The following is a 24,332-nucleotide window of genomic DNA, read 5'->3' on the forward strand; positions in this document are numbered from 1 at the left end:
TGTCTATCAGAAGTAGTTCAAAGCTGCTGCAGATTTCCTACTATAGGCTTCGATGGGAGCAGAACACCGAAGAGAACACACACACCCATACACAGACTTGGGGCTAGCACTCATCTGGAAAATGGGAAGTAATTTCTGTAACAGCGGCAGGCTGTCATTTTTGTTTCTTTTTTTCCCCATCAGAACCAGAGGGATTTTGTACTCGTTGGAAGATTTTACTTTCCAGTCGGCTTGACCCGCAAGTAAACGTTAAGTACATGTGTCAATGTCAGTGGGTGGTGATGGTGGCATGACGTCCTTTCACCCGGAATGCTGAAGCAGCTCCACTCGATCAGGTGCTTCGGCTCTGTAAAGTCTTTGGCTTCCACACTCGGTCGATTTGTGACACCGCCAACGAATAGTTGAAAGCTTCTCGAAGTAATGGCATTTATTTTTACGGAAACGTCATCGTGAGTGGCACGGTTATTTCCGTTTGGATACGTTTTTTTTTGAAGTAGAATACTTCTCTCAGGAAGTTCGGCTACATAGGAATGTGAAATGAAAATCTAAAACCGAAAAAAGTTGAAAATATGTCCAATTTCAAATGCTAATAAATCGGTTAGTATTTGATGGATTTCCTTCGTTTTTGCAGCAATAGATTGGAAAATCTTCTAAGATTCTTCCCAAAAGAAGATAATTGTAATTTTATTATTCACACTATTGTACTATTGAAAATAGTCAAGCCTTGTCAAAACGAAAAATTCGACCTCTGATTGGTTGTTATATGATTGCTTCCCAAGCACGGTCGACAGAATCATATACCTTGCAACTAAAAATATGCTATTTGGCCTATATGAGAGCCTGTTTCAGCCGAAGCCGCTCATTATAGTTCTAGACAGCGACAACAGCAGTCGTCCTCCCTTAGCAGCAGCACTAGCAGTGTAGTGGATACCAGCGATTGTGGAAAGCGGCCACAGCTGTGACATAGCAATGGATAGCGCACTAGTTGCAGTGGATTCCAGCAACGATAGCAGCTGGGCCAGCTGATGCAGGGACAGTGGATACCAATTGCAGCGTATAGCGGCCACTACTGTGGCTTGGCTATGGATAGAGCAATAGTTGCAGCGGATCTCACCATCGATAGCGGCTGATGCAGTGAGGCACTTTAGTGAAATACAGTCTTTGTGCGATAGTGGGCGCTAGTGAATGCATTCAATGAAAAGTTGACTCATTTTGACAACACGTGAGCCGTCTAGTTTTGAGTGTTATATCAGCATTTCACTGTTTACTTTATCACAACGAATACTTTGTTCGCACTGTCAGTGATAACGCAAAGATGTAATCGGCATCTTATCCGATACTAAATTGAACAACAATTTGTCCTTTTCAGGATGAAATAAAAACCTGATGATCAAGGCGTTAATGTTTTCTCTTGAGTTAATTTACATTTTTAAATTTGTAAAAGTTGATTTCCGTGTCTCAGAACGTACTGAATTATCTTTTCCTTCAGTCATGAGCACGACATCCGAAAAAAAATTCATCTCAAAATTTAAAAATTGTCAAGCCTCTATCATGAAAATGGTCAATCCTTGTTGAAGCGCAAAATTCGATTGATCAGATTAGTCAACGTTTATTTACTAGAAAAAATGACTGACACGCAAGCAGCCGGGTTATCTTTCTTGTAAAAGTATTCTACTTCAACCTTGCGGTCGTGGCTTTGCACACAACCCTCCTGTTTTTTCTCTTCTAGAAGATTTTCGGCTGGCAAAATTGCCATCAGCAGTTGAAAGCATTTTCTGCACAGATAAACAGTAAGCGAGCGTAACAAAATTGGAGCAAGAAATGTTTGGTGAAGGAATGCTGGGCGGATGCTATTCTTTCGGCTAGCCAATAATGAATACAAATAATAAATGAACATTATGTTTTATGGGCTGTGGTGAAATTATGTATATTTATGAACTTCCAGTATCGTACGACGCTTGGTGTGTACTTTTGTTTTCTTCTCATTTTTCTATTTCGATTGTTAGGACAATAAGAATGTCCCGCAGAAGATGTCGCGATAACAGAGGTGCCAAGCGGGGAGCATAATCTTTCTCCGTATGTAGGTATTTAGGGTAGTTGCGCAGGTGCTTCATTTTCAGTTATCAACAAGATACTGCAATGACAGAGCGCCGAAAACGAATCGTTGGAATTTTCCACCTACAAATGTGAAACTCATTAAAGGAATCCTGAGTGGCACAATTTCTCATCTCGTGGGGGTAAAAGCAAGCCACCGGCAATGATTCGCATTTAGCACACCAGCCAGCGATTTCGATCTAATACAAACCTGTCACGGAAATAGACGATGATTTTTCATCGTTATCAGCTGTGGAGACCGCGTTGGGGTGCTTTTCCTATTTCTCAAAGCGCAGCGAGAGGCATCGGTACACACTCTGGTGTCGGTATCGACTGTTGAGGGGGCACACCACAGGGAATAAATCCGGCAAGAGCGCCCGCCGGAAACGGGGGTTCTTCCTACATTACGATGCACTGTGCTACATACACGGTTCTTTTTTCTGTTAATTGAGGGAAGTTTTTCATAGTCATGTCTGCTCGCACTGAATGTCTCGCCACATATATATTTATATCACTATTTTCCCGCAATGTCGGGACTATGTCATGTCGCGTATTTCCTTAGCGTTTTTTATCCTTTTCTCCGTTCTCGTCTGCTTTGTAGCCGTCGGTAGATAGAACCTAACGTGAGGAGGCCCGAATTTATTGCTCAGCGAGGTTCATTCATCGTAATCAGCCCGTGTGGTTCATAATCATGTACGCTTTCCTTTCCTGTGCGCAGAGAAAATGTCATTTGCTGACGATTGACTGCGCTAAAAGTAATAGTGAGATGGAGAATTTTCTGACGTAACCATACTTTCTTCCGGTGGGGTGGTGTGGGTCGAACGGTAACTTGATTTACTCGTTGGATGTGATTTCAGTTGTGTTCAACTTGGTAGGAAAGTTTCGCAAGGAAGGAGAATTTTTTTCAAGCCTTATATGGCGTCGAATTATTAAATCGGTAAATGAAATCAGAAAATAAGGCTGAGCTTATGAGATATCGCGAATCAATGTTCTCTTAAAATAAATACTCCACCCAATGTGGAAATCTTTAGGGGAGAGGTTCTAATCGATGGCCCGGAAATTAACGTAATTTCATTTTTTTAAGCGTACGTACATGTTTTATCGAAAAAACTTTATGAAAACTTTATGACGGTTGTGCGGCAATAAGCAATGTGCGCTGCATACGCAAGGCCATAACTAAAGGCATTTTCTCCCGTAACCTACTTCAAGTAATCTATCGTTATTGGAGCATCTTTTAATCTTGCATGAAAAACATAGCGCCTACCCGCAGTGCAACGTCACGAACTATCTAACTACGCTATACAATTTATGTCATATTAATAAATGATGGTCGCGGTGATTAGATACCGTTCTACATTGCATGCTCTATTTTATGGTGCACTGTGGCAGTGTGTATATGTGTGTGGGGCGATAAGGAGATGCTAGACAATCGATAAATAGCGGTTCCGGCAACTATCGTGTGCCGCCTTCAGGGGTTAGACACGAGCCGATTTGCAATGTGAAATACACGTCTTCTGTCTGAGAAACTCAATCATTATTATTCATTTGCTTTCATCTCCACGCAATCCGATTAATTGATAGATTGCTTCGATCTGAAGCTCATTAGCATAGTAAAGGTTTTTAAGAAATTTGTGCAATATCTCATCTCAGTACTAAAGAGAAGTGAGAATAATTCCACACATAATCGGATAACCGTTTTACTTGTCATATCGAAATATGATCTGCAAAAAATAATGAAGATTGACAAGTTTTATTGCAAAATTTTCCTTGGATGTATACATTTCCGTTTGTTGAATGTTTTACATTGACTTAAGCTGTTTTTGCCAAATATCAATGCGAGAAAATTTTAATAAATTGTGTCTTTTGTGGAATGCACAACGACAAGCGTCGTAGCAATGTTCGAGTTGCTCTCATAAGTCAACTAATCTAACTTTGATTGCAGCTGACACCGAGAAAGTTAGCCTGTTAATAAGCCTGTTCGTTATTCAACGGATTGCTAGTGAGATTGCGAAACCATTCAGGACGCTAACTAATGTAGGTTTGTTGCACAGCAGGAACGAATATAGGCATTTCTATTTTCTTCTGTCGTTGCTCTTTGATGAACCAGGGTGAATTTCGTGCTTCGCTTCTATGAATCAGTGCGGTTTCGAAACTTGCTTCAATCACTCACTCATACAAACAATCCTCGTTCAAATTTCTTTTCTTTTGAATTCAGATGACGTTTCAGCCATTTTTTTCAAACTTACTAGATGTTTTACGACTATTTGTTCATCATATTTCGATGACATCAAATTTTTCAATGATTCAGTGAAAGTTTTTCGCACGAGTACTTTTTCAACAACAGGTTTTGATAATAAATCAATAACTTTTTGATGTTTTTCCTATGACTATTTATATTAGAGAGTTTGTTATATAATTTTATGATTTTCTGTCACAGTTTTCCGTTTCTTATTGTCAAGCTTGTTATTCTCCTCAATATGTGGAAACAGCAGAGTGAATAGTCACCGTTCACTTCTTACCCAGTATGAGTGCTGCGTATAGCAATATTTAGGCCAGGATATTTCGAGACCAGCTGGAAGCTGGGAGTGTGAGAAAGATCACACCAGTTTATTATCTCTAGAGAGATATTTCAGATTCCACCGCAGTGTTTTTGCGAGCTACCCAGATACACACGATTCACTGCTCTCTTCAAGCAAGTGCGTCGCTTTGCCTACCAGTGTGAGCAGAGTTGCCAATGTTCCAGTTTAAACTGGATTCCTCCAGTTTTTTTTCAAGTGATCCAGTCAAACAGTTTATTCCCAAAATCTTCCAGTTTTTTCAGATATTTGCCAGTTTCATCCAGTTTTTTATTCGCTGAGCTCCGTTTTATTTTCGGAAATATTTTTAAAACGTAAATTTTGTAGATTGATAAATTATTTTAACAATTCTTAACAGCATTTTCAGTATTCTATCTTCTCGCACGAAGCACAGTCAAATTAAAGACTGCATGACATGGTTGAGATGAAACCAAACAAATAGATTTTAAAAAAATTCTATTTATTTTCTGTTGCGGAGCAGTTAAAAAATTGTTAGAAGAATTAGATACTGAAAGATAGCGAAGTCAGAAATAATTAAAAGTTCAACTTCACTGATGTAACGAAAGAAAATGCTGCTCTATTTTTTGATTTTGAGATAGATTGATTGCGTATTTTGAATGTTGCTGCTGTTAGAGGAAATTTTTCAGTTCATAATTTTAACAAAATGTAAGCCCGAAACAAAACACTTCTGATTAAAATGAGTAATTTTTTGCGAAGAGTTATCTCTTTAGTTGCTGTATAAAAAACTGTCATTGAACCATAACAGAAAAGCACTCTCACAATCACTTTTTTGCTTTTTTTTTCATTTTTTTTGGAATCCAGTTTTTTCCAGTTTTTTCTTCCGCCTTTTTCCAGTTAAATCGAAAATTGTATTGGCAACTCTGAGTGTGAGAGTAGTTGGTTTCGCAGTAAAAGTTATTCTCCTACACACTAGTGATTCTCTAAGGAAAAATGACAAGCATGCTTATTGTGTGATAATGTTCATAAATTCATGAAAATCTTCTCGATGTTTTCTCTGTCGTTCTTCTATTCTTTTTATTGCTCAAGTAGCATTTTGGTGAACTTTCCATGTGTGCACTAACTTTCTAACGTTGATTCTAAAAAAACTGAAATATTTAGATTCATTGAAAGTTGAAGTGTCTTTAATATTGCATCGTTTATGGAAAACGAATTATTGACAACCTGAAACGGTAGATGTATATGAAAAAGGCACTTATTTATTACTGCCTTGTAACTCTCTGCAACTCACTGCTATATGAGTGAATTGAAAAATGCATGAATGGCTATTTTAATTTGGTAGGTACATGTTTTTCACTATGATCTTTTTTTGGTTTTTTACTATGATTTTCTTTTGGCAAACAAAGTAAATATTGCAAGTCTATTGAAAAAGAAGCGAAAACTTAGCATAGTGTTGATTAAAACAAAAAAGTGTTGTTTTTACCTCCAGGATGAACTTCAGACTAACATTTTAACTGTGAAAATATCAGTCTCAAATTTTATACTGTCTAGGTTTGCCGTATTGCTTTATCATCCCACACGTGATTCACAAATGTTATCTGCATTTCGGAGTCCTTTATCGTGTGAATAGCGCCAGGAGCTACGGAGCAAGAATTTATTGCTGCTGTTTGTTTTACTGTTGTCGCTACGCTATTGCAGAATATATCCGATCTGTGTCGGTTAACTGTGTTGCTGCTCGAACATATGGCCACCTTGGGATTGCTCTAAGAAAATTATTACTTGCTCGTTACGACTGTTTTATTTCACTCATCCTCCCGAGCAGACTTCCCGTGCACGCGCTTTTTTTTCAGGCGACGAGAGAAATCTTTCTCTCGCTCGTAGAATTTCCATGCATGTGCGACGAGACGAGACACGTCACATGCAATTTGCAGGTTGCTCTTTCGCTTCTCTTTCGGTTCGGATTGCGATGCGCAAGGCGATGTTTCATCGCACTACGAACTGAGCGAGACGCCCGTACTGTACATACTTGATACAGCTCGTGCGCTACAGCTCGTGAGACTTTCTCGTGTACACAGACTACCTGTACACGCGCTGAAACGACGAGAGGTTTCTTTTCTTTTTTTTTCTTCGGTAAGAGACTGCGGCGCACCACACGTTGTCTTATCGCTTTACGAACTGAGCGAGACGCCCGTACCGTACCTTAGTGAAACTGTATATTAGAGAAATGACAAAGCACTCACCGTTGAGGAAACTGTCAACATCAAAACGGGCGAGCTGTATAATTTTGCATTGCCGTTATCCGTTTTGATGTTGACAGTTGCCTTAACGGTGAGTGTCTCTGCGTCTCTCTGGTGTATAGGCTGCCTACCGTACCTACATACGATATATGCCGTCAGACCCTTCTGAAGGTGTATTAATCGGAAGAATTCATAAAACTATATTACTACGATCAGATTATCACGAACCTTCAGAACCTGATTTGCAATAGCTATACATTAAGGTCGCTTTTACGCGGTTTTTTTACGTGGATTCCGGAATTTACGCGGTATTTTTTTTTCTTGCGGATTTCGGTTCCTCTTCACTCGGATTGCAGAATTTACGCGGGTTTTCTTTACGCGGATTCCAGAATTTACGCGGTTTTTTACGCGGCATGTATCCCCCGCATAAAAAGCGACTTTAGTGTACTCAATTCGAAAATTCTATCCAACATCAACATGTACTAGAAAATATGAACAATTTCAATGGTTTTACTATTTTTAACTCCCGAAAAACTTATGTTGTAATTTCAAACCACATTTTTCATCCTTAGAACTACAAAACAGAGTTCTATCATAATATAGTCAATGACATCTAAACCGACGAAAGGAACACTTCTGTTAACCAACGTAACACTCTGCATCCGGTGCATTTTCGTACCGTTAGCATAATAAGTATAGTAACAAAACGTTCTTATTTCATGTTAACAAAAGTCGGATGAATTAATCATAGAATTTTGAATTGATAAATGAATGAACTAGGTTATATCATTGATAATTCTAACGGTGTTTTGATGCATGCTGCTATAACACCGTAAATGAAAAAAACATAAAATGCCCTGCCTGTTTCCTTCTGCGCAAAATCAATTTCCTTCTCGCACCATTAGCACAAAGCAACATGCGAGGCAAGCTCGCGAGACGAGCTCACGAGAATTTGCACGCAAGCTGTCTCAAGTACGCGACGCCCATGCACCGCACTCGTTAAGTTGAGAGACGAGATATCTTCGTGTACGTCGCAATAAAAATTCCCATGCGACGAGACATGGCTCGTACGAATGGTAAGTTTTCTCGCTCGCACGCTGCACACAGCACGAAGCGACTGAATGAGAAACGAGACTTGTAGCGCAAAGCACACTGTCTCTTCTTTGTGCGAGCGAGATTTCAGGAAGTCTGCTCCCGAGCTTAAGGACTTCAGAAATCCGTTTGCGCTAGAACTTTTACTGTCTTTTCCTCCCTTTTTTTACCATCAATCCGAATGAATAATGCATTTTCATAACTCACAGCGGTATTCTTGATGTTCTATGCCTATAGATTTTATCTGTTTCTAATTTATTATTAACTAACATTTCATCAATTATTATTACTGGTGACAACGATATTGTTTTGCTCAGGACTTTGTCAGGCTTGTGTCTATGATCGGGAGCGACAGTATTCGAATTCGTTTTTCATTGCAATTTACGCTCTGTGATAAATTAACTGTTCGACTGTAAATTTAGTTTATGACATCCTATCAGATAATTAGGTAATTTTGAAGCGAAAAAAATGAAACCCAAACTGTGCTGCGACAAACTTGATGACCTTCAGTCGTTAAATTTATTTAGCCTCCAAGCATTCATTCGGAAATAACATCGTTCGTTAGCGTTTTAGATGGGATGAATAAATTATGATGCATAAAACTGATTCAATTTGCTGATTTGATATTTTATAAATTGAAAACAGTAAGTCCAGGTGCTTCGGCTCTCAATATGCAAATTGGCTCTAACCAATGTTTATGTTTCCAAGCATATATGCGTAAGCTTCACAGCGAAAGTTGCATCACCCATGCACCTGGAAGAAAATCTCCTTGAAATAATGAAGTCGTTTCCTCTACCATGATGCTATAATATTTGCAACTGATGCATGCCCGCAGATTCACTCCCACAACCCACACCGACCTTATTCGTCGACAGTTTTGCTTAACACATGCAGTCTTTTGTTTTCTGTCGCTCTCGCAGCAACAGTTGCTGCGGCAGCAGGTGGTATGCATTTTGAATTTTAATTGCAGTTATATTTTCTGCGCGTGGTGTCAAAGATATGCTGTTGTGCATCGCTCCTTGTGGGGCACCACCACGGGTACCTACTGTGTTGAAGAAATAAAGAGAAACGAAAGCACACCAATTAAGCGAATGACTGTACTCTCGAGTCTTTGGTTTATGCTTGTACTTTAACGTGTTGGTGATTTCTAAAATTTTTTTTTAAATATGCCTGCTGAATGTACAAAGTTTTAATTATTTTTTTTTTAATGTAATTATCGTGATAATCTTGGGTTATGAGAATTCTTATCGACGTCTATACCAGTAGCCTAACAAATTTGTTTTTAAATAGTTTAATTCATTAACTGAAATTCTGAACTTTAAAAATTTATAGCCGAATAAAAATACAAATTGTTTTTTGTTTTGAATATAACATTTTATTACAAATGCATGAATTTCAATCTAACATAAGTATCCGATCAACTATTGCTTTCAATTATTTTACAATTAATGAGAAAAAAATGCGTTCGATTTCCACTAACTATATGTGTGTAATAATAATAATAAATAATAAGTAAAATAATAATAAGTAAAAAAAATGTGGGAGAAACAGGAAACGAAACAAGGAGATGTGAATCAACAGTTTAAGAAACAGAGAAATGCAAACAAAATAGTTGTAGAGGCTGTTTATAAGACACAACCGTATGGTTATCGTAGAATTATGATATATCTTGCTATACAGGTCGGACTCGATTATCCGGAGACTTGATTATCCGGAAACTCGATTATCCGGAATTTTAGACTCGATTATCCGGAATTTTATTTTTTTGGTGTCCGTTTTCAATTTTTATTTCGAAATTTTGTCTTTACAATCCCTTCTGGCATATTTGTTACCATTTAAGTCCCTTCCGGCATGTTTGGGACATGTTCGAATTAAGTGAAAATAATTAATGTCCAATTTGTTTTTTTTTTGCTTCTCAAGATTTTACCCCTTTTTGCCTTAGAAATAACTTCTGGTTACGCCACTGCATCATACAAGTAAATAAAGAAAAGAAATATTTATTTTATGTTCGTTAATCGCAAAATTTCAGTATTTTTTGTGTGATTCGATTACCCGGAACGAAAAATTTTTTGATGTTCCGGATAATCGAGTCCGACCTGTATCTATATCTAAGCTATTGAAAACGCTATTTTGGGAAGGTATTGATGGTTACAAATATTTTCAGAGCCAAAACGGTCTTCGGCAAAGTTGTAGATAACAATTTTGTCTTTCCAAAAACATATACACTTTGAAATAATATTTTTTTAAGTTAAAAGATAAATCAAGAATTAATTATTTATAAAAGCTCATTTTGTTTTTAAATAAAAACATATATTTTTGGAAGGACAAAATTGTTATCTACAACTTTGTCGAATACACTATGCCAATAATACGTACAAAAACATTTTTAATTTCCAATAGAGTACTCTATAGGGAATTAAAAATATTTTTACGATCGAAACCTTTTTGCCTTTCTCCTAGAAAGGTATGGCAATCACTGGAAAAACCAAAGGTACAAAAGTGGTCCCAATGGCCGAATGGCATATACCACTCGACCCCTTTCGACGAACTGAGCATTTTCTGTATGTATGTATGTATGTGTGTGTGTGTGTGTGTGTGTGTGTGCAACTTTTTTTTCTCACTCACTTTTCTCAGAGATGGCTGGACCGATTTTCATAAAATTAATTGCAAATGAAAGGTCTAGTTGCGCCATAGGTTGCTATTGAATTTCATTGTAATCGGATTTTTAGTTTAGAGGTTATGTATCAAAATGTAAAAATCACGAAACATCAATATCTCAGAAACCACAAACCGATTTCAATAAAAATGGTTTCAAATGATCGGGGTGTCTCCAGAACCCTTAACTTTTAAATTTCGTTATGATTGAACATATAGTTCAAAAGTTATGTAAAGAAAAGTTAACCTGAGCTTGTTTAAACTCACTCATTTTTCCTAGAGATGGCTGAACCGATTTTCACAAAATTATTGTCAAATGAAAGGTCTAGTTGTCCCATAGGTTGCTATTGAATTTCATTGTAATCGGATTGTAACTTTGTCCGTTGTTCATAAAAATGTGAAATCACAAAATGAAAGTAAAAATATTGAGTATCTCCTAACGATCACCGGCTAATTAAAAGGTAGATAAGCGATCCAAATGGCTGAATGTCATATACTACTCGACTCAGTTCGACGAATCGAGCATTTTCTGCATATATGCATGTATAAGTGCATATGTTTGTGTGTGGGTGTGTACGTGTGTATGTGCACCTTTTTTCGCACTCACTGTTTTCAGAGATACTTACTTTACTTTTACTTTTTTGGCTAACGGACCGTTTACCGGTCTAGGGCCGAACGAATTAGAGATGTCCAGCTTCTTCTGTCTTGGGCAGCCGTTCTCCAGTCTCCCCGCACACCAGCAGATCGTGCATCTTCTTCCACCGTGCACATCCACCGCGTGCGAGGCCTACCACGGAGTCGACGGCCTCTTCCTGGTTCTCTACTGAAGATAGCTTTGGCGGCTCTCTCGTCAGGCATCCTGACTACATTTCCAGCCCACTGAAGCCTGCCCCGCTGTATTACCTTCACTATATCAGCATGTTTGTATATCTGGTACAACTCGTGATTCCTGCATCTGCGCCACACTCCATCTTCCAGTTTACCGCCAAGTATCGATCGCAGAACTTTACGCTCAAAAACTCCGAGCACTCGTCGATCAGCTTCCTTCAGCGTCCATGCTTCATGTCCGTAAAAGGCCACCGGGAGTATCAGCGTTCTATACAGCGCTAGTTTTGTGCGAGTTTGCAAACTACGGGACCTTAGCTGGTTACGCAGTCCGTAGAAAGCCCTGTTCGCAGCTGCAACTCGTCGTTTCACTTCACGGCTCATATCGTTGTCACATGTCACAAGCGTACCAAGATAAACGAATTCGTCAACCACTTCAAATCGTTCCTCATCTATCTCCACCTCAGCACCAATACCAGAGATAGTCTGACCGATTCTTTCTATCTTGGTGTCAAATTAAAGATCTATTTGCCGCTTAGGTTGCTATTGAATTTCATTGTAATCAAACTTTTAGTTTTGGCGCTGCGTCAGAATGTGAAAAACGCTCTTATATCTCAGAAGCTATGAACATAGTTGAATTAAAATTAATGGGCTTTTAAACCCTTAAACAATGAATTTCATAATGTTTAAACATGTGGTTTGAAAGTTATAGAAAGAAACGTAACCCGCAGGCTATAGCTACGATCAAAATATGTGGCCTCAACATCATTTAAATTTGATGTTGTACTATTTTAATGTTTACGGCCTTGCTCGGGATTGAAGTTGAAATTAAAAGTCATATCTATCATTTCATTTTTGCCTTTCTTCTAGAAAGGTATAGCAATCACTTGCAAAACCGAAAGTATAAAAGTGCTCCAAAGGGCCGAATGGCATATATCACTCGACTCAGCTTGATGAGCTGAGCATTTTCTGTATGTGTGTGTGTATATGTGCAGATTTTTGTTCTCACTCACTTTTCGCAGAGATGGCTGGACCGGTATTCATGGAATTATTTGCAAATGAAAGGTCTCTTTGTCCCATAAGACCCTATTAAATTTCATTGTAATCGGATTTTTAGTTTAGAGGTTATGTTTCAAAACGTAAAAATCATGAAACATCATTATCTCAAAAACTACTAAACCGATTTGAACAACATTGATTTCAAATGAACGGGATACCTGAAAAACCCTTAACTTTTGAATTTCATAAAGATTGAACTTGTGGTTCAAAAGTTATGACAAGAAACGTGTTTTGAAGACTACTTAATCTCACTCATGTTTCTCAGAGATGGCTGAACCGATTTTCATAAAATCAGTGTCAAATGGAAGGTCTAGTTGCCCCATAAGACCCTATTGATTTGTTTTGCAATCGGACTATTACTTTGCCTGTTATGTTTGAAAATGTGAATTCCAGCTATGAAAAGGAACATATTCCTAAGACTACTTGAACTCACTCACTTTTCTCAGAGATGGCTGACCCGATTTCCACAAAATTAGTGTCAATTAATAAGTCTAGCTGCCTCGTAACACCCTATTGAATTTTACTGTAATCGGACTGTAACTTCGTCTGTAAAGTACCAAAATGTGAAAATCACGAAACTTCATTATCTCAGAAACTACACAACCGATTTGATCAATATTATTATCAGATGAGCGGGCTAGTTAAGGGTTAACTGATGAACTATGATTAAACACGTGGTTTCAAAGTTTGGCTGCCCTATACGTTCCCATTTTATTTGATTATAATTGAACTTAAGCCACCGTTATGTATTAAATTGTTAATAAAACAATGAAAGTCTATTATTTCACATGACTTATTTGAACATAACTAGTGTCATACGAACGAGTCATCTCTCAAACTTACAATTAACAAACTTCATAACAATTTGATATGTGGCTCAAAAGTTATGGAAAGAAAAGAAATTCAAAGACTATTTAAAACTATACCTGCTTTGATTGATATATTTATGTGGCCTCAACATAATTTAAATGTGGTTTTGTACTATTTGAACGTTCCAAAGTCATTGATTCCTTGCGATGTGTTCAAAGTCTGCAAATGCACGACGAATCGGCCATAGGATATGTTCAAAGTCAAAAAACAATTCGTTTGGTTTATCGGTTTTATTGGTTTTATCGAAATGACAACATCCTCGACTTTTGGCTTCTGTACATCGCCCTAATTCTGAATATATTCATATTGGGTGGTATTCGGTCATTTTCAGCAAATTTTCTGGCATCAATCTAACACCGGAAATACCCATATTGGGAGGTATTTAGTTATTTTCCAGAAACTAACAGTGGTCGTCTTTAAATTCAAAATGGTGTCCAGGGTCAATGTTTGGCTTCTGTGCATCATCTCGATTACGGAAATATCAATATTGAGTATTATTTGGTCATTTTCGACTGTTTCCTAGAAGTTGCCATTTAGCGATTCAAAATGGTGCCTGAGGTCAATTGTTAGCTCATTGCATCATTCTGGTTCCAGAGATACTCATATTGGATGGTATTTGGTTACTTTAGGCTGTTTTTCACAAACCGGAAGTCGCCATCTTCGATTTCAAAATGGTATTTAATATAATTTCTGGCCTCTGAGCGTCATTCTGGTTGAAAAAACACCCGTATTGGGTGTAATTTGATCATTTTCGATTTCAGCTGCTGTGTATCATTCTGGGGATACTCATGTTAGACGGAAATCGGACATTTTTGGCTGTTTTCCAGAAACCACAAGTTGCCATCCTACAATTCAGAATGGTGTCTGAAGTCGATTTGTGGCACCAGTGCATCATTACGATTCCGAAAATACCCATATTGGGTAGTATTTGGTCGTTTGCCGCTGGTTTTCCGTAGCCGGAAGTCGCCATATTAGAATTCAAAATGGTATCTGTGGTCGAATTCAGCTCCTGTGTATCTTTCTTGTGGTCCCCGTGGCTCTGTGGTTAGCGATGTCGATGATCTTTTTGAGCTGGAAATTTTCTTGACTCAGCACTGGGGCACGGTGTATCGTTGTACTTATCCTACACATGCAAAATGTGCCAAAAACAATATCCAAAATGTTGCCTGAGGTCGATTATGGAACATATTTGTTACCACTAAAAACATTCACCTATATGGTTCCTTTTAGTTGATTAGTTCGCGAGATGTGCAGAAATTTGTGCAGAAACATGTGCTTCCATAAGAGGTAGGGGCGTCGAACCATTATGGACATATTTATTACCCTTTAAAACATCCACATGCCAAATTCGGTTTCATTTGCTTGGTTTGTTCTTGAGTTGTGCAGAAATGTATGTTTCATTTGTATTGGACCCCTCCTTTCCAGAAGAGGGAGAGGGGTCTCAAACTATCATAGGAACCTTTATCTGGACCAAAAACTCCTACATACAAATTTTCACGTCGATCGGTTCGGTAGTTTTCGAGCCTATATGGATCAGACAGACAGACAGACCGGACTACATTTTTATATGTATAGATTACAACATCAATATTTTAGACCCTAAAGAGTGACATACATTTATTGGATTGAAGCGTTCATGTAAATCTCTTTTTACAAATAAAAGTTTGAGTGAGAAAGGCTGGGTCTGACCGCTAGGTGGATTAATTTAGGTTTTTACCTTTCTCCTAGAAAGATATAGCAATCACTGCAAAAACTAAAGGTATAAAAGTGCTGAAAAGGGCCGAATGTCGTTAATCATTCGACTCAGTTCGACGAGCTGAGCATTTTCTGCATGTGTGTGTATGTGTATGTGTGTGTGTGTGTGTGTGTGTGTGTGTGTGTGTGTGTGTGTGTGTGTGTGTGTGATGCTCTCTCAATCTCACTCGATTTTCTCAGAGATGGCTGAACCAATTTCAATGAAATGAATTGCAAATGAAAGGTCTAGTTGCCCTATAAAACCCTATTGAATTATATTGTAATCTGATTTCTAGTGTAGAGGTTATGTATCAAAATGTGAAAATCACGAAACATCAATATCTCTGAAACTGCACAACCGATTTGAACAAAATTGGTTTCAAATGAACAGGCGACCTAAAAACCCTTAACTTTTGAATTTTATGAAGATTGAACTTGTGGTTCATAAGTTATGGAAAGAAACGTGTTCTGGAGACTATTTAATCTCACTCATGTTTCTCAGAGATGGCTGAACCGATTTTCATAAAATCAGTGTCATATGGAAGGTCTTGTTGCCCCATAAGACCCTAATGATTTTTTTATTTTGCAAACGGATTATTTCTTTGCCTGTTATGTTTAAAAATGTGAAATCCAGCTATGAAAAGAAACGTATTCCGAAAACTACTTGGACTCACTAACTTTTCTCAGAGATGGTTGACCCGATTTCCACAGAATTTGTATCAAATGAAAGGTCTAGCTGCCTCATAAAACCCTATTGAATTTTGCTGTAATCGGACTGTAACTTCGTTTGTAATGTATCGAAATGTGAAAATCACGAAACTTCATTATCTTAAAAACTACACAACCGATTTGAACAATATTGATTTCAAATGAACGGGCTAGTTATGGGTTAACTGATGAATTATGAAGACTATTCAACAATATACCTGCTTTGATCAATATGGCCTCAACATGATTTAAATGTGGTATCGTACTATATCTGAACGTTCCCGGTATCGCTTGTGATTGAATTGTTCGAAATTAAGAGCCATTTCTTTTATTTCGCTATTTCTTCAGCACTAACATTACGTTAAATTTCATATTTTATACATTAATAACAACATCAATATTTCAGAACCCAAAAAATGAATATACCTTTATTAGATTTGAGCATTCATGTAAATCTATTTTTACAAATAATAAGTTTGAATGAGAAAGGCTGAGTCTGACCGCTAGGTGGATTAATTTAGGTTTTTTTTTCAAAAATCACAACTTTTTGCCTTTTTCCTAGAGGCATAGCAATCACTGCAATAACCAAAGGTATTAAAGTGTTCCAAAGGGTCTAAAGTCGTATATTAATCGACTTACTTCGACGAGTTTTGCATTTTCTGTATGTGTCTGTATGTGTATGTGTGTTTGTGTGTGTTTGTGTGTGTATGTGTGTATGTGTGTGTGTTTGTGTGCGTATGTGTGTACCAAAATGTGGAAAACATGTTCAAAAATAACAACTTTTTGCCTTTTTCCTAGAGGTATAGCAATCACTGCAATAACCAAAGGTATTAAAGTGTTCCAAAGGGTCTAAAGTCGTATATAATTCGACTTACTTCGACGAGTTTTGCATTTTCTGTATGTGTCTATATGTGTATGTGTGTTTGTGTGTTTGTGTGTGTATGTGTGTATGTGTGTGTGTTTGTGTGCGTATGTGTGTACCAAAATGTGAAAAACACGAAACTTCATTATTTCAGAAACTACACAACCGATTTGAACATAATTGGTGTCAAAACAACGGGTTTGTTTTTTGCAACATTTGTAGATTGATTTCATAATGATTGGTCATGTGGTTCAAAAGTTATGTAAAGAAAAGTGTTTCGAAGACTGTTTCAACTCACTCACTTTCCTCAGAGATTGCTTGACCGATTTCCATGAAATTAGTTGCAATTGAAAGGGCTAGTTGCCTACCCTATCAAATTTTATTATAATCGCAGAAAGAACGGGCTTGCTTTTTAAACCATTTGTTAAATAATTTTATTATAAGTGGACATGTAAACCACATGTTGTAAAAGTTATGAACAGAAACGTGTTCTAGAGGCTATTTAATCTCACTCATAATTGTCAGGTATAGTGGACTAATTTTTACAAAATCAGTGTCATATGGAAGGCCTAGCTTCCCCATAAAACCCTAATAAATTTTTAACAATAGGACTATTACTCAGTCTGTTATGCTTAAAAATGTGAAATCAAGCTATGGAAAAAAACATATACCAAAGACTACTAAAACTCGCTCACTTTTCTCAGAGATGGCTGGACTGATTTCAACGAAATTTGTGTTAAATAAAAGGTTTAGTTGCCTCATATTGAAATTTTATTATAATCTTGTCTGCATCAAAATGTAAAAATAATGGAACTTAATTTTCTCAGAAACTGCACAACCCATTTGAACAAAATTGGTATCAGATCTACGGACTGTCTTCAAGACCCCTAACTAACGAATTTTATGATGATTAAACATTTGGTCCAAAGGGTATGAAAAGAAACGTGTTCAGAAAACTTTTCAAATTCACTCGTTTCGCCAAAGATTACAACAATCTTAGTGTCAAATTGAAGGATTAGTTGTCTAATTTAAGGATTTTTTCCAGAAACCGGAAGTAGCAAATTCGGATTTCAAAATTAAGTATGGTGTTGATTCCTAGCCTCTGAGCATCATCCCGGGTACTAAAAAACTCACATTGTGTAATGTTTGTTCCTTTTAGACTAGTTTCCTGAAACCAGAAACTACTGTCTAGAAATTTAAAGTGGCGTCTGAAGATGACTTTCGACCTAAGGGTATCATACCGTTTCCGCAAATCCTATTGGATGATACTTGGTCACTTTAGGATGTTGATCGCAAACCGTTACCATCTTCGCCAGCGATATATCCAGATTAGGCAATATTCGGCCATTTTATGATGTATTCAGGCAACCAGAAGTGGTCATGAGGGTGGGACAAAAAATGAAGTCTAGCTCCCATGCACTTTTCGTCTTCCTTATAGATCCTATAACCTATTCCTGCAGCAAGATACTCTATTCAAGCCGCCTGATTTCCAGTACCAACGCGCATAATTTCTATTACACAGCAGACGACGAGTTCTACGGCGAATTAAAAACCAGCAGGAGTTGAACGGAACTCTTTCCTTGACTATTCCCTCTTACAGGATGGAAGAATAGTACGACGAATTCGATTGAACGGAATAGCGATGTGACGGTGAACACAACTGCTACCTGATGATGAAAAACCCCGTGTGATTGAGCCTTCGGCTTGCGGCGGGACGTATGTGATAGAATGAGGGCGTTTGAAAAAGAGGACGAGCTGCGTCCTACCCGGGACATCAACCAAAATTTCAATTTACTGGAATTCCCAATTCCTGTTTTTTTTATTGAAATCCCGGTATCTTAGAAGATATTTCCAGCAATAAAAATTATTGGTAAATCGGGATCCTTTTGAAATGGTGTACACTTGTAGGCAATGTTGAGCAAGATTGCTTAACCATTCAAAAACCCGGCCCTGAGTAGTATGAATCATTCCTTTCACTCTTTGTCTATGGTCTTTGTCTGCTCGGATTTCGGAAAATGGAGTGTCAAAGCGGTGACCGCGTTTTCGACCGAAGAAAAATGCACAGAAAGTAATTAATGAAATTGTCGAAATCGAAACCTTGTTTCTTGATGCCAAATATCTTGGAAATACATGAAACGTCGAGATCTAATATTCTCTCTCGAAAAAAATTTAAATTCAAAATTCAAGCCTTAGCTATTTTTTCAAAATATTTTTTTTTTCATTTTGTTACATGTGCACTTTCATTTGTTTAAGTTCCTTTTCCTTGAGTTAGAGAAGAAAATCAAACCAAAGTGTTTCAAGCTTTGAATTGAAAAGTCTCGCTAGCATGCTTACTTGTTTTTTTTTTAATATTTTATTATATTTTGATAATTGCATATGTTTGGGTATTGGGGAACAGAGGACCTGTGCAGTGCACATGTTACACAGGTAGACCCGACGCCACTGGTTTTAATGCTTTTTTCATGAATTCGAATCATTGAATCATGTTTCCAACTTGTTTCTTCTGTATTGCAAAATCAAAGCTAAATAAAGCACCGCTCTTTTTACTGTTCTTTGTTCAATTTTTCAAAATTTTCATATATTCAAATCTTCTAACCTTTTCCAAATAAACCACTCTCTAAATATAAAAAAGTTATTTTATTTTTAATTTTAATATAGTAAAGTTTTTATATTTTTGGTAATTTGAGATTTGACGGATCATTCATACAAATAATTGTTTCGAAGACACAATTAAGCTAGGATTAAGGTAAAAGGCGCTATGGAATTAAGTTCCACTTTTTGCCTTTTTGAACTACTGTGTAGTGCAGTCTGCCCGTTTTCTCTCTTGATCCGTCCGGCCGGCTGCAAGCGGATGAGCGGGTGTTTCAGCTAAAACCATACAAACATATTATATTTGAAATCGCCGTCTGCTGCGCTGCGATTTGTCGCAGTTCTGCTTGCTACTGGTTGATCAATTCTTCAGTGAATAATCGTCTTCCAACAGTGATTGGATAGACAATGAAGATTAATCACAATTTTCTGCACAGCTGAATTTTGGAATCGATTGCGGTAAAGTAAAAATGACGGAAATCAGTTTTCACTATTAGAAAGTGGACAATTTTTGTAACGCCCTCGATGTTTTCGATTTTTCATTCTGCACACTTACGTTGCTGCAAGACGTAATTCTACGTCAAAATAAAATCTAATCCTATAGAAAGAAGTGAACAAATAAAGGATTTGTAAGATCGCATAAAATGATTTGTGACTGGATTTGATAATTTAGTACAAAAAAAATCGAGGAAACCAGCTTGTCGGGAGATTTTATATAAACTTTCCTGATTTGTTGGGCATTAAATTTATATCTCATAAAACCTACGACGTGGGATCAGAGTTAAAGCAAATGAATTGCTATTAATTGGTCTTAGTAATTCATCTGGAAAAACTCTTCGAAAAATTTCATTGTGAGGCACAAAGTACAAAGCCTAATTGATAAAAAATATTTTTCGACTTAGGAAAAACATGGATATTTCAAAGCTAACCTAATTTCAACATTTGATCATTATCATATAATTAATCATTGCTTTCATCGTTAAATTTTGAACCGTGACTTGAAAACCCAAATTCTTATCTAGTGAATGTTAAAGTGTTGGTGTGTGCAAATTGATTTGGAACGTCTTGTTTGAAAAATATTGGCACGATTCCGTGATAGTACCCAAATCAAAGAATCGCTTTATAAATAAATAAAGGAGCGAACGTTGCTTTCGCTGCATGCAAGAGAACGTATTTTATAGCGGGCGAGACATAAAAACGCAAACATTATTATTTTTACACCTAAGAATTCGTATGTTCCAACAACCAACCAATTAATTTCACCCTTCAATAATTGATTACATTTCAACCATTCATTTCGAAAATCATATTTGAGAAGCTCATAATTTATAGTATGTAGTTTAAATTTCACATCACACTAACGATTGAATCTGATTCGAATTATATCGCGTGTAATTGCATTTCAATTTGTTTTGATGTTTGGTGAGCAGCTCTTTCCAGGCACTTAATTTTAACCTTTTCCATCTGGATGCAAAAATGCACGGGAGTTGAAAGACAGCCGCTATTTTGAACGCTCCGGTCGTGCTTTCTGCATAAATAAACAAGAGTATAAAATTACGACCATTCGCTTGTGCCTCCCCCGGGCGTGAATCACTTGTGAATTGCAATAACGAACATAAAGCGGAGAAGTGTGATTATGTAGGGAAGCTCCTGCAGCAGTCAAAAAAAAGTTTGCCACGCTAATGCATGGCTGCCCGTCCAGACGTCCTTTCGAACAAGACTAGACCGGGTGGCGTCACCGAGGAAACTTCGGTACAGACTTGGGCAAGATAAATAAAAGATCGAAAATTGAAACAGTATTGATGCACACCTGCTCAAATGGAGAAATTCAATAGCCTTCGAGCGTTTACAGCTGAGTTTTTCAGACCAGTTCTCTGCTCAAACCATTCATGAGTAGGAAGTAGGTCACGAACTGTCGATCTGTCTTGGAGCGACCGATTAAATTAATCATTGCGAGTATTTACCGTTAATTGAAGCGTGAGCAACACTGAGAGCCTAGATGCCCGTATCGATTGACACTGTGAAATAAATTATGTTTAATAAAATTTTATTGCATCGAGAGTTTGACAAATTATGCATTTCCTTTAGTTCTCGTTTTTATGTCGTTCATGCTAATTATTTTTTTTTACTTCTCTCTTTTTCAGGTAAGTGTTATGAGCTGGAACCTTACTCGATAGAGGCGCGACTGTGAGTGTATCAAAATTCTCGGTAACATTCTGTTGAATTACATTGACTGTATGTAAGTTGAACTCTGACATACAGTGATTGACGATCGCAGTGTCGTGTTAAACAGCTTCGTCCTACCTGCAGTAATGGTGAAGCATGATAGATATGTTGTTGCTTTTGCATTCTTTCCGTTAGTCGCTTGTCACCAATCCATTTCGTCACTAAAGGCCATTACAGTGACCTTGTTTATCGTGACGATTCATGGTTGACTGACCTGTCCGTCTACTAAAGCAACAGCAGGCAGCAGATGGATAGATGTAATAGGCTCGAAATCAATCTTCTACCTCTGCCTCATCGGCAAGAACGTTGGACAAACATGCTGTTTTTTCTGACAGAATCCTTATTTCGTGACGCGGAAGGACGGTCATCAATCGATGCAACAGTAGACGTCGTTAGTGATTGTTTGCACTGAGTAACGAGCGCTCATTAAAAGTTGCTACGGGCAATCGATTGGAAATCGGGAGTTTGAGTGTGTTTTTCCAAGAAGTAAGAAAGTTGTGTAGAGCTGCAAATTTGTTTTATTTTATTAATTGCTCTGTTTTTGAATTTGCCTTTGAAACCTAAGACAACATAAGACAAGCACTAGAGAAATCAAATTACCATTACTGCCTTTTTTGAGTTATGTAGTTATGTTTCTACTACAACAAGCGTTGGTTTAACGAATGGGGAAATAATATTCCACAATTCGCTCTAAACATATTTTTTCAGTTCAGTACAGTGCAAAGTTTCATTCAGTTTCAAATCTGGGAAGTTCGATTGAAATTTTGCTTATTCTTAGATCTACTATACCAACGATAATGTTTTGTGTAACATCTAAAAACGACTTATTTTGTCAAGTGTCATTGAGGTATTGTGAACATCAGCGTGCAGAAAATGGTTATAGACAGCCTGTGACAATATAACCATGCTTAAGTCATTTGATGGCAAATGGCATAATTTCACTAAGTTTCGAACCTCCGAGCACCCGTTTCGCAAAACAGGCTCTACAGCCTCGCGACTACAAAGCCTCCGCCGGCTCTTATCGCACACAACTTTTCAAATACATTGTCCAACATTTCAAACGACTTGCGTATCATGCAATTAAATTGTATTAAAAAAGTGTACTCGAGAACACGAGTGTCACACAATAAATTAAGTTTCCCCCACCTAGCGTGCTTCGAGACTTGATTAGAAACATTTAATTAAGTCACCGTAAAATTGCATCCGCGCATTTATTGTGCAATAAATTTAATCCATTTCACTTTCTACACACACTTCGCGCTTCCACTCTTTCGTCTTTCTCTCTCTCTCTATTTTAACGAAGTTACTCGCGAAAGACCCTTATATCTTCTACCTTATCCGTCACCGTTCGTCATCATCCGTCGGGTGGCGTTGCAGATGCAGTGCAGTGCAGTCGATGTTTTAGTGCAAGCTATCGCCCGAAGTCAACGCCGGATCCATCACACGTCGCCAGCCCGATGCTAGACAGTGGCGACCGTGTGTAAAAGCTAAATGAATAATGATGAGAGCAACCCAACATACACGCGTGGCAGGTAATTGACTTAATTCACATCGTGAAGTCGTCGAGGATAAAAGATTTTCCAACCTCCGCTCATGGGGACCCGCTCTCTTGTTCCGTCCGCTTGGGGTACCTGCGGCCAGGTTTCGAGCTTTTGTGCACACATTGCCAGCAACGTTTGCACATTCATGAGAGCGCGAAAAAAATCGCTCTTGTTGCATAAAATTGAATCACAATGGAGGTCTGCTCATCAGATTTTTGCTGCTTGACGAGAAGAAGGTTGGTGCTGGGATTGGAGCAACTACGTGTGGGTGCTTCGTGTAAGCATTTGGAGGCCGTACTTATGCGGAACTCCTAACTGGGATAAAGAGGCTGAGTAGAATATACCCGAAGCTACCTTGTAAGTGGATAATTTATGGAGAAAAATGCGTGAAATTGGATAATTGATCCATTTACCGCTGTTGTTCGAATCTTCATTTTCCAATTCACGCGACAATGTTGCTAGTGATTTCTTTTCGTCTGTACTCGTAATAAGAAACCGTAATTTATTTTCTCGAAGCATATGTTTGACGTCTGCTAAGTGCACATCCCGTACTGATGCTATGCCGCGGTACAAGATTTGGTACATAGAAGCAGCTATGCGCTAATGTTCTGTCACGAGAATTGTCATATATTAAACGTACTCGAGAAGCAAGCTATTATTTTAAATTATCTTCGACTGGATTGTGTGGTTGGCCGCCGATCTGCTTAATCGTTCGTGGACGTGCATACAGTCATTACTTACCGGACGGATCCATTGGGATACCATTCCGACGAGGAGCGCCTGTTTTGGTCCGGGCGCTTGGCTGCGAAGCAACCAAGCAAAGGAGGCAAACTCATTTGACTCATCATTAGTAACATTTAAATTGACACCTTCCACACCGGGTTCGTGTCCGCTTCGGTCCACTTTAGCTCATTTGCCTCGGGGAATTGCACTCCACTCTTTACTGTTACTTCGTTGGCTAGTTTGCTGAAAATGTTTTCTACTCGCTGAGCTTTCAAACCGATCCACACTGACAGAGTAGCGTCGACGTGAAATTAGGAAGGGAAAACTTTGACATAAATTCAACCTGGCGTGAGTTAGGTATGGTATGCTACACAAGTTTTTCAACGCAAATAATTTAACCCGGTGTAAATGAGGTGAGAAATTCGTTAAATCAGCTATGAAGGTGAATAGGAGATACCCATACCTTTCATATTAAAGCGTTATTGGTATGATGGAGTAATTAGCATTATTGCTTACTCACAATAAGAGAAATCCAACGATATAACCTCATCAGTTGGCTTCAAAAAATTGTTTACATATTTTA

General features: G+C 37.8%; 2 protein-coding genes across 5 annotated transcripts in view; one reads left to right on the forward strand and one right to left on the reverse strand.

Annotated features, from left to right (window-relative positions):
- Window positions 1-24,332, forward strand: part of LOC129725205 (heterogeneous nuclear ribonucleoprotein L) — a 314,819-nt gene that overhangs the window by 138,615 nt on the left and 151,872 nt on the right. The gene's annotated exons all lie outside the window — the stretch shown is intronic.
- Window positions 9,288-24,332, reverse strand: part of LOC129725212 (nuclear inhibitor of protein phosphatase 1) — a 489,093-nt gene continuing 474,048 nt past the window's right edge. The window contains exon 7 of the mRNA XM_055680766.1: window positions 9,288-9,297. The gene's annotated coding sequence lies outside the window, so the exon portion shown is untranslated. The remainder of the gene's footprint in view (window positions 9,298-24,332) is intronic.

The sequence above is a fragment of the Wyeomyia smithii genome, chromosome 2 (genome assembly GCF_029784165.1).
Source record: "Wyeomyia smithii strain HCP4-BCI-WySm-NY-G18 chromosome 2, ASM2978416v1, whole genome shotgun sequence".
NCBI classification, from domain to species: domain Eukaryota; kingdom Metazoa; phylum Arthropoda; class Insecta; order Diptera; family Culicidae; genus Wyeomyia; species Wyeomyia smithii.